At 47.3% G+C, this 12,510-nt stretch overlaps 1 protein-coding gene across 1 annotated transcript in view; it reads right to left on the reverse strand.

The window, feature by feature from the left end:
• Clstn2 (calsyntenin 2) overlaps nt 1–12,510 on the reverse strand; it is a 335,736-nt gene that overhangs the window by 45,584 nt on the left and 277,642 nt on the right. The gene's annotated exons all lie outside the window — the stretch shown is intronic.

A 12,510-nucleotide genomic window follows, 5' to 3' on the forward strand; every position in this document is an offset into this window, starting at 1 on the left:
AGCAATAAGGAATCCTGGGTCCCAAGTGCCAAATGGCCTTCTCAAAGGGAAAGTGAGGGGTGAGCTTAAGGTCCTGGGGTCCCAGGCAGCCCCAGGAGGAGGGAGGTGGGGAAGGACTCACTTCATGTAAAGGAGTCATGGGTCCTGTCAGGGGCTCTCAGGCCAGGAGAGAGAGAGCAGAGAGCGGAGGGAGGCGGGATCTTCCACTATGTCTCTCAGTTCTTAGGGACTTGGCAGGGACACAAGGATCAGCTAGGGGATGAAGGAGAGAATGTTCTGGTACAAAAATCTTTCTTTCCTTGCTCAGTTTTTTCTTTCATTCTCTCCTGGACAAATAAACAGCACAGAGTGGTTACAAGTAACTCTGCACCCCCAGAAAGCCCCGGTCTGTGGGCAGCTGCAGGAGCGCAGGTGGGAGGGTCTCCAGAGGGCTGGATCAGCTTGTCTGTGTCCCAAAGAAGGACACTGACTTGCTCCAGGAAAGACATCTTGTCAGCAGCAGGGCCAAAGCCCAGGACTCCTATTTCCGGTTCTCAAGCCTGGGTTTCAAAAAGTAGCTAAGAGCTACTTTTAAGTTCTTAGAAGAGCATATTAAACAAATCGGCTGTGGAGATGCAGCTAACTGTTCAGTAACATATTTGAAGAAAATTAATTTTTCATGCTGCCACTCTGAATATTGAATCTGGCTGTCCATAAATACAGCCTGTCTCTAAGCGAACAGGTATGGAATACTTGGAAGTTATATATAAAAAAAAGGAATCTCAGTGGATATCTGTAGAGAAACATAATTATAATTTAGTTGACAGATCTCATATCTCAGTGCTAGCAAAAAAAAAAAAAAAAAAAAAAAAAAGCCTCCCCTGAATAATTCAAAGAATAAATTCTCACCCCACCCCAACCCCAAGTGAGCTGGGTCTTGAATGGAATTGGTTAAGTGTTCCTACTTTCAAAGACACTGCATGTGTTGGGGCAAAATAAACAAAAGCACATCTTGCATCTCAACACTCCAGGGGACCAGGGACTTTCTGAGCTATAGGTGGAGAGGGAGGATGTCTGTCTGCTTTGGAGGCAGCAGAAAAGAGTGTGTGTGAATAATGGCATCTTGAATCCCCATCATAGACCCTTCCCCACATGCCCATCCTCAACAGATCTTGCTTTGGTGGGTTTGAGTTCAAGTTTGTCAGTGGGCAGTGGGCAGTGTCCTGAGCAGAAGAGCCATTCCAGCCAAGTCTTGATCCCCTGCTCCCCTGCTCCCCTAGCAGAGTGAGTTCCCTGGAGAGTCTGATTTGCATTTCACAGGGGCCTCTCCAGGGAAGGCTTGCCAAAGTTGCCTCTGCTCCAGATTCTACAGCAAAGAAATTGGGTACTTTTTCTGAACCAAGTGAGTCCATTAGCTTTGGGGAATTTGCGGGAATCTTTGGGGAATGATTGCAGCTTAAAATCCATTAGAATATCCAAGATCTTAAGCCCAAGCTTCAGCGGATATTATGGATATTTGCCAAGGGGGATTTTCACACCTGGGTTTTGGTCCCATGCAAAAGCTGTGGGAACTGGTTAAAATTGAGCAATCTCTCCCTCCCAAACCAAAACAAAATAATAATAAAAAAATCTACAAACAAAAACCTGCCAAGCACCAAGTCTCTCTGGCTTTGGAGAGGAGGTGGGTGGTCCATTGACCAGGCTCTGAGGGACACTCAGCATAGGCTGCAGATTGTCAATCACAGGCAAAACAGGGCTGGTTCCAAGCTTCAGTCTGATTGTGGATGTCAGAAAAATGGGCAGACAAATGGCTTGCAGCATTCACTGTGATGCATGAGGCTCATTCATGTAGCGTCCATCCCAGCTGCACTGTCCAGGGACCAGATTGTTCTACGTTTTGAGTGAGACTGAGAAGGTCTCAGAGTCCAGGACCCTGCTTGACTTTCTTTTGTTGCCCCTGTGGCCCCCAGTGCAGGACTAGGGACATAATAACGCTCAGTGAAGACATACAGCATTCAACCCCATCACTCAACACAGCAGAAAAAGAGGCGGCAGGAGTGGGGAGCCACCTTGTTTGGTAGGAAGAAGGAAAATCCTTTGAATCTCACATGATGATAATAGTAATCTGTGAGATGTGTTCAGGAAATTGCACTTTTACAAGGAGGATCCCATGTTAAGTAATAATAATAATAAAGGGTTTGTAAACCCCATCCATCCATCCATCCGTCCATCTAAATAATCGCTAAATATCCGTGAAGCCTGCCTGGCACCAGCATGTTGCTCCATACAGAGATAGCCCAGGGAGGCTGCAGTCTTAGCACCGCCCTGAAATGTCTCTCTCTTATGATCTGGCAGAAGTGGGGGAGATGCTCCGACTCAAGACTACATCACAGAGTGTAGATCTTTAAGCCTGAGGTTCCTAGGGACGCTATGGATATGTCTGGCAAGGGGAGGCCAAGGAGGGGGAGGAGAGGTTATGGAAGGCAGGTTCTCCAAGGTCCTTGAGGTCCTCGTTGCCGGTGGGCTGTTTTCCTGGGGCTCTTTTGGGGGTGGGAATGGGGCCGTGGAGCACACCTCTTGGAAGCAGTACTGCTATTTTCTCCATTTTACGGATAAACTGAAGCTCAGAGCGTTTGGTGACTTGACCCATGGCACAGCAGCTTGCATCTGGAGCCCAGCTGGGACCCTGTGTGGCCTTCTGTGCGGCTGTCCCGAGTGGCACCACGTGGGCCAGTGGCCAGCGCAGGGCATGGGCAGGGAGTTGGTCACATGCAGAAGTTCAGCCCCCACCTGAGACCCTCTAAATCCAGGATCTGCAGGTGATGTGCAGGGGTGCAGGGTGTGAGAGCTTGAGAGGCTCTGCTCTGCTCTAAGCCACTGTGGTATGTTGACTCAGGAAAGAAAAAAAAAAGCAATCATTTCATCCGATGTGAATCTGAAATGTGCCTGCGCAGGGTGAGGTCCAGTGGAAAGGGACCCTGGGGGAGGAAGGTGGAGGAAGGGTCTTGGGAGAGGAAATGAGGATCCTGAGTAATAATCCATGCAATCCATAAGGACTAGGTAGGGGTGTCCTCTCTGCAGCCAGCCTTCAGGCCAGGCACAGAAGAGCCAAACCTGGGTATCTGTTGGAACACTGGCACTGGGTGTGTGTCCTCCTGCAGTGGCCATGAAGCCAGTGGCCTCCAAAGAGCCAAAGAGCATTTGACTGACTTGTACTGCTCCTGAAAAGATCCCTGAGAGAGAAGAGCTGGGGGCGGGGGCGGGGGGGAGGTGGCGGGGGTGGGGACCCACTGGGGCTGAAGGTGATTGGCGTGAAAGAGCTGCCCTCTCCACAGCCAGCGTCACCCATTAAACAGTGTGGGGGTTCCTCCCCTGGCCCCTCTGCCAGAAATCAGAGAAAAAGCCAGCCTGGTACTCAATCATTGTAATTACTGCCTCTATACCTATTAATTTAGATCTTATTTATTTATACCGACTTCATTCCTCATCAGATTTAACATTAATTTGTATTAATAATAATAGATTCTTAACAACCTTCATTAGTGGCAGCAACACTCATCGTTTTCCATCAATGAAATAATACTTTATTATTTTCCAAGTGCTCCGCAAAAATTATCCCACTTTCTTCTCCGTCTCCCCAGGAGGAGGAGTGGGCGAACGTTACGTGTATTTCACAAAAGGGAATTAAAAAAAATGTCCTGTAAAAGGTGCAGTGGTTGTATTAGAGGGAAATTCTGGGGTGGGGTGGGGGGTCAGGGCCCCCAACTCTATTGAATTTTAGGTGATATTTCCTCCTTGGCTGATTTCTCCAACATACGGAGCAAATATGACAAACAAACAAAAATACCAACCCCCCCCCCAAAAAACCCAATCATCAAATGCGGGCCCCAAACCACACCCCCCAAATAACAACAAAAAAACAGAGACACCAAAAGAAAACATGTCCAACACTCACTTTTCCTAATTTCCATTACAATCCTTCTTTTAGAATCTTGACTGCGTGGTTGGCTTTGGTTTGATGGCAGGATTGGCTCACATCTATTAGAAAGTTTATCTGCCCTCACAGATATTCTGATTGTATTCCTAATTTCTAAATGTGCTTTTCTTCTGGGATCATGGTGGAGGTGTCTATTTTATCCATTACTTGGTTTGTGTTTTCAATTCCCACATATTTTCTGAGCCCTTGAAAAATTACCTGCAAGGCTGATTTTGGATCAGGCCCCCATACCCAATTAGAAGAAATGGCTGTGAATTACAAGACTTGGACAGGCAGGGGGACACTGATGTCCAGAATCCCTGAGGCTCATGAGGTGAGCCTCATGAATCCCCGAGCTCCCATATGGGACATCATGTCCATGGCTGATCTGGGCTTCTCTGACCTCCCCACGAGAGCCCTGGTTTCCAACTTGCCTTCCCCCTGCCTGAGAGCCTTTGTCTTCTTAAGAAGGGCTTAAGTGAACCCCATCTATAGCAAGAGGTGCAACATTAGGCACTGGGCATGCCAATTAAGACACTCAAGAGAGAAACAGTTGAGGATGGAGGTGACCTTACCCCTCATCATCTCCAGCATGGGGCAATTTTGCACATGAGCAGAGCTGTCCTGCACAAAGACCAGCCTCATTATCTCCAGACGCCTCCCCAGGTCCCAAGTCAGAGGCAGCTCGGGCACCCAGGTGGGTCTTTGTTTCTTAGGCTGCAGTTCTCAGTCCAGAAAAATAAAGAAAAGAATGCTCCTGCGAAGGCACCCTCCCACATCCTTGGCTGACCATTTAATTACAAGGTCCAATCAAACTAATTACACATTAGGGACCTTGAAGACATTAGGTAATTAAAGGCCACCTCACGGCTGAGTTTCAGAAAGGTACCTTGTTTTTGTTGCAGTCGGTAGATGGGGCTGTGAGTCACGCAGTTGAAGAGGGGACCTTGAGACCAAGGGAATCAGGAGGAAGAGGAGCTTCTGGAGAGGCCAAAGGCTTTTTCAAGGTCTTGACCTTGGGTTGATGGGGCTGCATGCTTTTCCAGACTCAGATACGCGTGTGTGCGTGCATGCATGTGTGTGTGTGTGTGTGTGTGTGTGTGTGCACCCGCACGTGCATGTGGGTGTTTTAGCAAAATCCATAACCATATAAATCAGGTTTCCTCTTGGGATCACATAACTCAGCTGCACCGACGTTGGTAGGAGTTGAGCTGTGTGAAGGGTAAACAAGGGAAGCCAGGCAGGTACTGGGCACAAAGGGTCGGACATTGTCATCGCCAATTATTTAATTTCGTGGATGAAACATTCATCATGTGCCCATAATGCCAGAAGAAGGCTCAGTGTCGGGGATTCCAAAGACAGGCTGTCCTTGTGCAATCTTGGGGGCTTCTGGTGACACATGTAACCAAATCTGCAAGGAAATATTTCAAGAAGCAAAAGTCTGGACTTGGCCCCAGACGGCGAGTTCAAGGCTACCTTGTCATGTAGTGAGGCAGTGACAACAGCCAGTGGTTAGGATAATTTGTCCTCAGGTACTCACTTTTGCCCCTCTCTGGGGGCACTCCGGGGGATTAAAAAGAAGGGGTGCCATGAGGGTACAACTCTTTTTCCAGAGACTAGATGAGCAGACAGCAAATACCTGCTGTATTTTGTTTGTGTCTCGACTCATTCAAAACAGATCAAATGTGGCTTATGAGGATAAAACCAACACAGTTTTTTTTTTTTTTTTTTTTTTAAATCTGGAAATGGAGGATATGAAAGGGATCCCCTGGGTAGGAATGTCTCAGACACTCTGCTGGGCCACCTCAGGTCTTGGTGACATTTGAGGAGGTAGGCTTTGGGCATGGCCCCAGGTTGCAAATAATTCCACAAGATCCACCCAGCTGCTGCCAGGGGTGGACTTCCCAACGAGGCTTGGCAGAACTCAGGCCCATCCACCGAGATCCAGATGTGCAGGGGAGATAAGGCTCCTGGTGCAAACCTGGGGCTAACGGGAGACAGGTGCTGGTAGATGGACTCTTCCTCATGTCTGCCCTCACATAAGACGATGAGTAGATAACTGCATTGGAAGAGGCTAACAGCAGTGTCCTGCTGGACAAGTCACCCTCTGTGGTGTTGCCCCCGCTCCGTGTCTCACTCCCTATTCCTCGCTCTCGACTCCTGGGCTTACACTGCTCTCCGCAGAGGAGAAACTCATCAACTTCTGCGTTAGGCTTTGCTTTCTGGCAACTCAGAACAAGACGCAAAATTAAGAAGAACCCTTGCAGAGCAGGGGAGGTAGCTCGGTGGCAGAGTCCTTTGATCCGATCCCCAGTACAGCGAAATCAAACAACCAAAAGAAGACGGCTTGTGGTTTGTGCCCTAAGTGCGCGTCTGCCTTCCTTAGCAGAGAGGACAGGCAGTTGGTTCTAAGCTTTACAGCAGCCGATGCAAAGAGGAAACTTGAGGGATCACAGCATTTTATCATATCCGTAAAATGAAAGGAGACTTGTTAGAGAGGAACAGAGCTCTTTCTTGTGTGGAGTCTGGGCAGAAATCTCTCCGCAGGTCCTCAAAAGAGGGCCTTCTGTAGTGTCGAAACCATTGTCCTCAACACTCTTTATTAATCTAACAATGAGTTTTGGGGCTGGTTCTGAACACATCCTTCAATGTAGTTTGAAAGGTTAATGTGCAGGTATACTCCAGTAAGAGCAGATTTTGAGAGAGACCAGTTAAGGAGCTGTGTGGCTTACGACAAGTTGGTTGAACTCTCTGAGCCTCAGGTGATTCTTCTTCACAGACTGAGCAGGACGAGCACCTGTGGAGATCCTGGCCTAGGGAGAGTCAGTGATGTCTGTGTCCTCGCTCCTCCTCTTCCCGCTTCTCTTATATTATGACCCGATAATGTTATCCGTTGCTGATGTGATAGGCCAGGAGTTTTGCCAAGTATGTCTTTGACCCCTACAGAACCTAGCTTAATGCTTTCTGTAAAAGAGCTGTACCCAGTAGGTGCTGCTCACAAAATATTTGACTAACGAAGAAACTTGCTCTGAGGTTGCATGACTAATGCTACCGTTCCAGGAACAGCACACCTGAGATCCCAAACAAACCCGGGAACGCATGTACATGATTCCCCACCATCCGAAATAATAACACGGATTTAATTAAAAACACCTGAAAAACGTTCTTTTCCAAGCCTCCTCACCACCCTCGGTTCCTTTATCAGACTCTCAAATTGCTGACTTGAACGTGATTTTTGCTGAAACCTCTGAATGGCAAATCACATTTCCATTCCAAAGTGTCAGAAGATAAAGCCGTGGGAGAGAATGGAATAATTAAAGGCCAAAGAGGTAAACCCAGCCACAAGTACCACGGAAAAACACCAGCAAAGCGATGACGTTCACAGACTTCTTATTTCCTTGGGCTGATTAAACCAAAGGTCTTGGCTGTAAATTAGAACCTTGTTCTCTTGAAATATTAATCTATGTCTTAAGTTTAAAAAAAAAAAAAAAGTCTATGGTTGGTTGTAATAATTCAAGCTTTTGGAGAGCTTCCTTGGCAGAGAGAAGGAGGGTTTGTCAGACTCTCAGTGGGAAGCCCCTGCCTCTCGTGGGGACAGCTGTCTGCAGACTCCCAAGCTTTGCCACCTGCATTCATTCCCACCCACCCACGCGTCCAGTCACCCACTCACCATCCTCCATATGTTTACCAAACCCCTACTATACGTCTGCTATTTTCCAAAGGGACAAAGCAGGAAATAAGACAGACAAATCCCTCTTCCTGTGGAGACTACCTACTTATATATACCATACAGAAGCAACCCGGGGTTGTCCATATTGACTTAACCAGATTTCCTTCAGCCAAGTGCAAGAGGCCTAGGTTTCTGGTTGCTGAGCTAAGTGATCATTTCCTAAAAGGATGAGACCATCTTGGATATAGTCCTATTTTCCTAAGGTCCGGCATAAAATTCAGAACACAGTATACACTCAGAAAACAACGTGTGATCCATGGCAGGAATCCACTCTCCCCCAGGACAGGGGCCATGTCTGACTTGCCTCTTCATAGAATGCTAGAGAACAGACTTTAATGCATTCAAAGAGCATTTTCTGAGACCTAGTCACTTCTTGATTATTGTGCACGACTTCTAGTGAAGGTGTGTGTGTGTGTGTGTTTCTGCAGTGTAGACATCTAGGAAGGATATGGCCCGGACTACTTTGCACATATCGTCCAAGAGCTTTCCCAAGTGGCTGTACCAGTTCACACACCCCCCAAGCAGTATACCGACTTCCAGTGGCTCTGCATGCCTGCCAAGTCGGGGTATTGTCTCTTTTCCTTTTTCTTTTTAATCATCCCTGTGGATGTTTAGTTTAGCTCATTATGGATTTAAATTAATTCCCAGATGTCTAATGAAGTCGGGCACCTTTCCATGTGTTCCCTGACTATTTGGATAACTCCTTTCCTAGGGGACCTGTTTGAGGCTTTGGAGGTCCAGGGAATTTTTTCTGCGCATTGTATTTATTCCCGGACTTCAGAACCACCCATCAGATGGCAGGCACTCCAAGGAAGCATTTGTGAAATAAATGAGCAGATTCACAAGCCTGTTCTGCTGTCATTTTCTTTACATTCTTCTTCAAATCAACTTTTATCTAAACAAACAAAATAAGTTTGTAGTCATTTCATAGCAGTGAAATCATGTCGTAAGGGGCAAGTTAACACTTTGTCTCACACTCATTAAAACCAACAGACAATTAATAAAATTTAAAAGTCCAATCATGTATTTCTAATCTCTCTCCCTCAGTGTCACTGATGATATATTAATATCCCCTAAATTAATGAATTGAGGTCCCTGAAATGTTTAAGCTTTGGTGACATTAGCTCTGATTCACTCCCCTGTAAGTAACCCAGGGTAGGGGTGATTTGGGGACCCAGGAAATGTGCCTAGGCAAGTTACAGCCCTCGGGGATGTTTCTAGAATCTCTTCAAGGCGAGGCAGAGGAATGAACAGATGGATGGAGGGGGCGCCAGGCTGGAAAGACCCACGGAGACACGGAAAGAAAAATTGACACTTGAATCCGGTGGTGATGTATTACGCTTTTCAAAAAAAATTAAGTGACCATTTGTGCTTTACTCCACAGATAAAAAGCTTTAAGTGTATTAGGGACAAATGACTTCCAGGGGGTCAAGACCGTGTAAAATCTCATTAAATGAGCAGGCTTTCAATGTCCTGCCTCTGTCTCCCTAGATAAGCCTTTTAAATGCAGAATGGAGCAGCCCCAAGCAATAAAATGTACTGAGGACATCCGTCCCCCTGTGTGAGCCTACATGGCCATCGCAGGCGGGCAGGCTGGGTGGCAGGAACTTTACACACTGTGGGGTCTGTCCCCAGTTACTGAGCAGATGATAGGGTCAACCTGCAGCTGCGATGCCTCTGGGTGAACAGACTGCCCAGGGCTGGAAGGTGGGAAGTCACAGAAACCTGCTCTGGAAGTCAGGAGCCTGCTCAAAGCATATTCCTCGGGGAGGTGCCACGTCCTCAGCGGGTCCTGGCCACAGGAAGGCAGCCTTTTCAGCCATCTCAACCCAGCCTCAGGTTTCTGGAGTGAGAATCAGTGGGAAGCCCCTAGCCTGGGTGGCAACGATTCCACAGTGTAGTCCGTTGGCTGCTGATTCTGGGGATGAGCGTCACACACAGGCATAGTGGGGAGGGGTGCAGAGCCCCTGTGCCCCATCCATGGGGGACCAAGCAGTCATGTCCTTGGGTACACAGGCTGAGCAGCAGAAGGGAGCAGTCTTGAGAGAGAGGAAACTTTGACGGCTTCAGACTGTGCTAAGTCAGCACTAAAGCACAGGCCAGAACCTGTGCAGTGGTATGGAGGATCTCAAGGCGGAAACTCAAAATCCCCAGGGCAGTCATCAGGAGGTGTGGGCAGCCGTGACTCCAGCCAGACCGGCAGGAACCGCTGTGCTGGAGACTTGGGGGAAGATTCCTCATTGACTCTTCAGTGCAGAAAACCTGCTTGAGGTGCAGCTACAGGAATGCGTACAACCCTCCTAAGCCTGCGGGCTAATGCCATGTTACAGGTGGAGACACTGAGACATGGTGAACTTGGGCTGAGCAGTGAGCAGGGGCAGAACTGGGATTCAGAGTCAGGAAGACAGACTCCAAAACCCAGGTGCTTCATCAAACCAGGCTGCCATTCACAACCAAGTATCCTTATTTCCATGATGCCCTGAATTCTAGAATCTTTCTGGACAGGTTGGAATGGGTCAAGCCAAGACTCTGATCTCCAGTATGGGGCAAAATAGGGTAAAACCGTGATCATCTAGCACAAATCAGAAACTTCATGCACCTTATCTAATGCTTACATGATCCATTTAAGGTGAGGCCATGGGGACTTAGTTGGGGGGGGGGGTCTGATAATATTCCTAAATTCCCACAAACAAAGGACAGCCTTGGTGACATATGAACACCAGGCTTTCGCTTTTACCCATTTTCTTTGTTTTCTGCAGGTACATCACGTGTGCTACCATCTTTACTTTTCCAGAGCAGTTTGAATATAAAACCTTACCTGTCCCCTAGGAAAGGGACTGCATGCCTCTGAATGCCCCCTGGCAACCTGTGTCAATTTATACCTGCCCCTGGCAGCCTATTCATAATGTACCTTTGCCAAAACTTGGAATTCTCATTAAAGCACCAAGAAAAATAAAAATCACCTTTGTGCTCTATTTTATAAAAATGAGTCTTAAAATTTTAGAAATTGTACTTTTCTATTGTGCTTCTCTAAGAGCTGGCTGGGGCTGCCCACCTCTCAGGGACCCCAGACTTGCTACCTCTCCAAGCCACAGCTGCCTCACATCTGAATAATGGGGCAATGATGTTTGGCAGGCACGAGCAGGGACACTAAGTGAAGATGTGAGTGTATACCAAGGGGCCCAGCCTGCGCTGGCTGATCTGCTTGCCTCCCGCCATGGGCCTGTGCTCCTTCACAGCAAGATAGGGTCAATCCTTCCTGTTTCCTTAGAATGGGCCGGCTGCGGTTAGGTCCGGTCCCTGCTGTCCCCAGATCAGGTGATCTTTCTCAGCCAGGCTTCTGTATTTCCCTCCCTTCCAGCCTTGATTATGGCTTTGTAGTCCTCTTTCTCTCCCACTAAACTCTAAGCTTCTGATCTAGAATTGAGCTCTTTCGTTCTTACAGTGTCTGGCACAGTCTCCGGCACACAGGAACTCTCAACCCACGCTGCTTCTTCTATTTATTTTCTACCGCAATACACAGCAAGATTCAGAGAACCACAGAAAACAAGTGTGGGACTTAATGGAGTACTCTGAAGTGGCTGTCCTTACGGCCACACCCAGGCCAAGAAGAGATACCCGTCAGCTACTCAAAAGCCACTTTCTGTGCCCTCTCCCAGCTGTAAAGCCCCCTTCTCATAAAGGGTCCACCCTCTGACTTCTGCAGTCTACACTTCTCTACACTTTTGTCACTTAAATCCGCCTCTTGTCACTAGAGCTCAGTGTTGCCCCTTAGAAACTCATTACATTGAAGAAGTCCTTTTAAATCTGCATATTTCCCCTCTATCATTCTCTTTTCCTTATAGTTCTTCTGTTGGAGAACCCAGGACATTTGGCCAGTAGAGTTGATCAGCCTGGATTTCATGACTTGCACACTCATGCGCAGCCCAAGAAGCTCCTCTGCCCTGCCCCAGCATTTCCTGCAAACAGGCAACTGGATCTTGGCTCACCTTCAAGAAACTCTAATTTTTTTTTTTAGTGCAAATGGTATTTGAAGACCACAATCTGGATTATGGGAGCAGAAACCTGTCATGGTTCTAGACACCAGTATATGCCCTGCTCGAAGCTGGTCAGTGTCTGCAACAGTGTAGAACACCCCAGGTCATCCTCTAGTCCTCTTGGGGCTTTAGTATGGGTCCATATGGTCCATATGCAGATACGTGTAGATGCTCATTATTCAGTGAGCAAGGAATTCAGCAGAGAACAGTGACTGCTCCATCTAGGGAACCTACCCAATATGTCTGTTTGTCTATCTATCCATCCATCATCTAATATCACCTCTCTTCTATCTATCTATCATTCATCTCCCTATTTCATTCATTTATCTATCATTTCTCTCTCCATCATGCATGTGTGTGGATATGTAACCAAGCTGGTTCAACAAAATACTCCATGGGTTAAATGTTCTGCTATCTCTACCCCATTAACTTTTCTTTTTACATTTATTATGTCATTTAATCCTCACAGCCACCCATGAGGTGCTTATAATTATTTTACAGATGAGGACATCAAAGCTCAGAAAGGTGAAGTGATTCACCCAAGTTCACACAGATAAGGGACAGAGCTGAGGTGCAGACCCAGAGCTGAGAGATTTGAAAGCTTTCACACGTGTTCACTGCTCCTTAATGAATATTTGCCCCTAAAATATGAATTTGTTTGTTTTAAGTTTGATCTTTTTCAAGATTGTTGAGCAGTAAGTCACAGCATGGATGTGCGACTCAATGGGCAGATGTCAACGCAGCTCAGCTCCGTGCTTGGCCCCACTGAAGAATGCTTTTCCTTCTTT

Source organism: Callospermophilus lateralis, chromosome 10 (genome assembly GCF_048772815.1).
Source record: "Callospermophilus lateralis isolate mCalLat2 chromosome 10, mCalLat2.hap1, whole genome shotgun sequence".
Classification (NCBI taxonomy): domain Eukaryota; kingdom Metazoa; phylum Chordata; class Mammalia; order Rodentia; family Sciuridae; genus Callospermophilus; species Callospermophilus lateralis.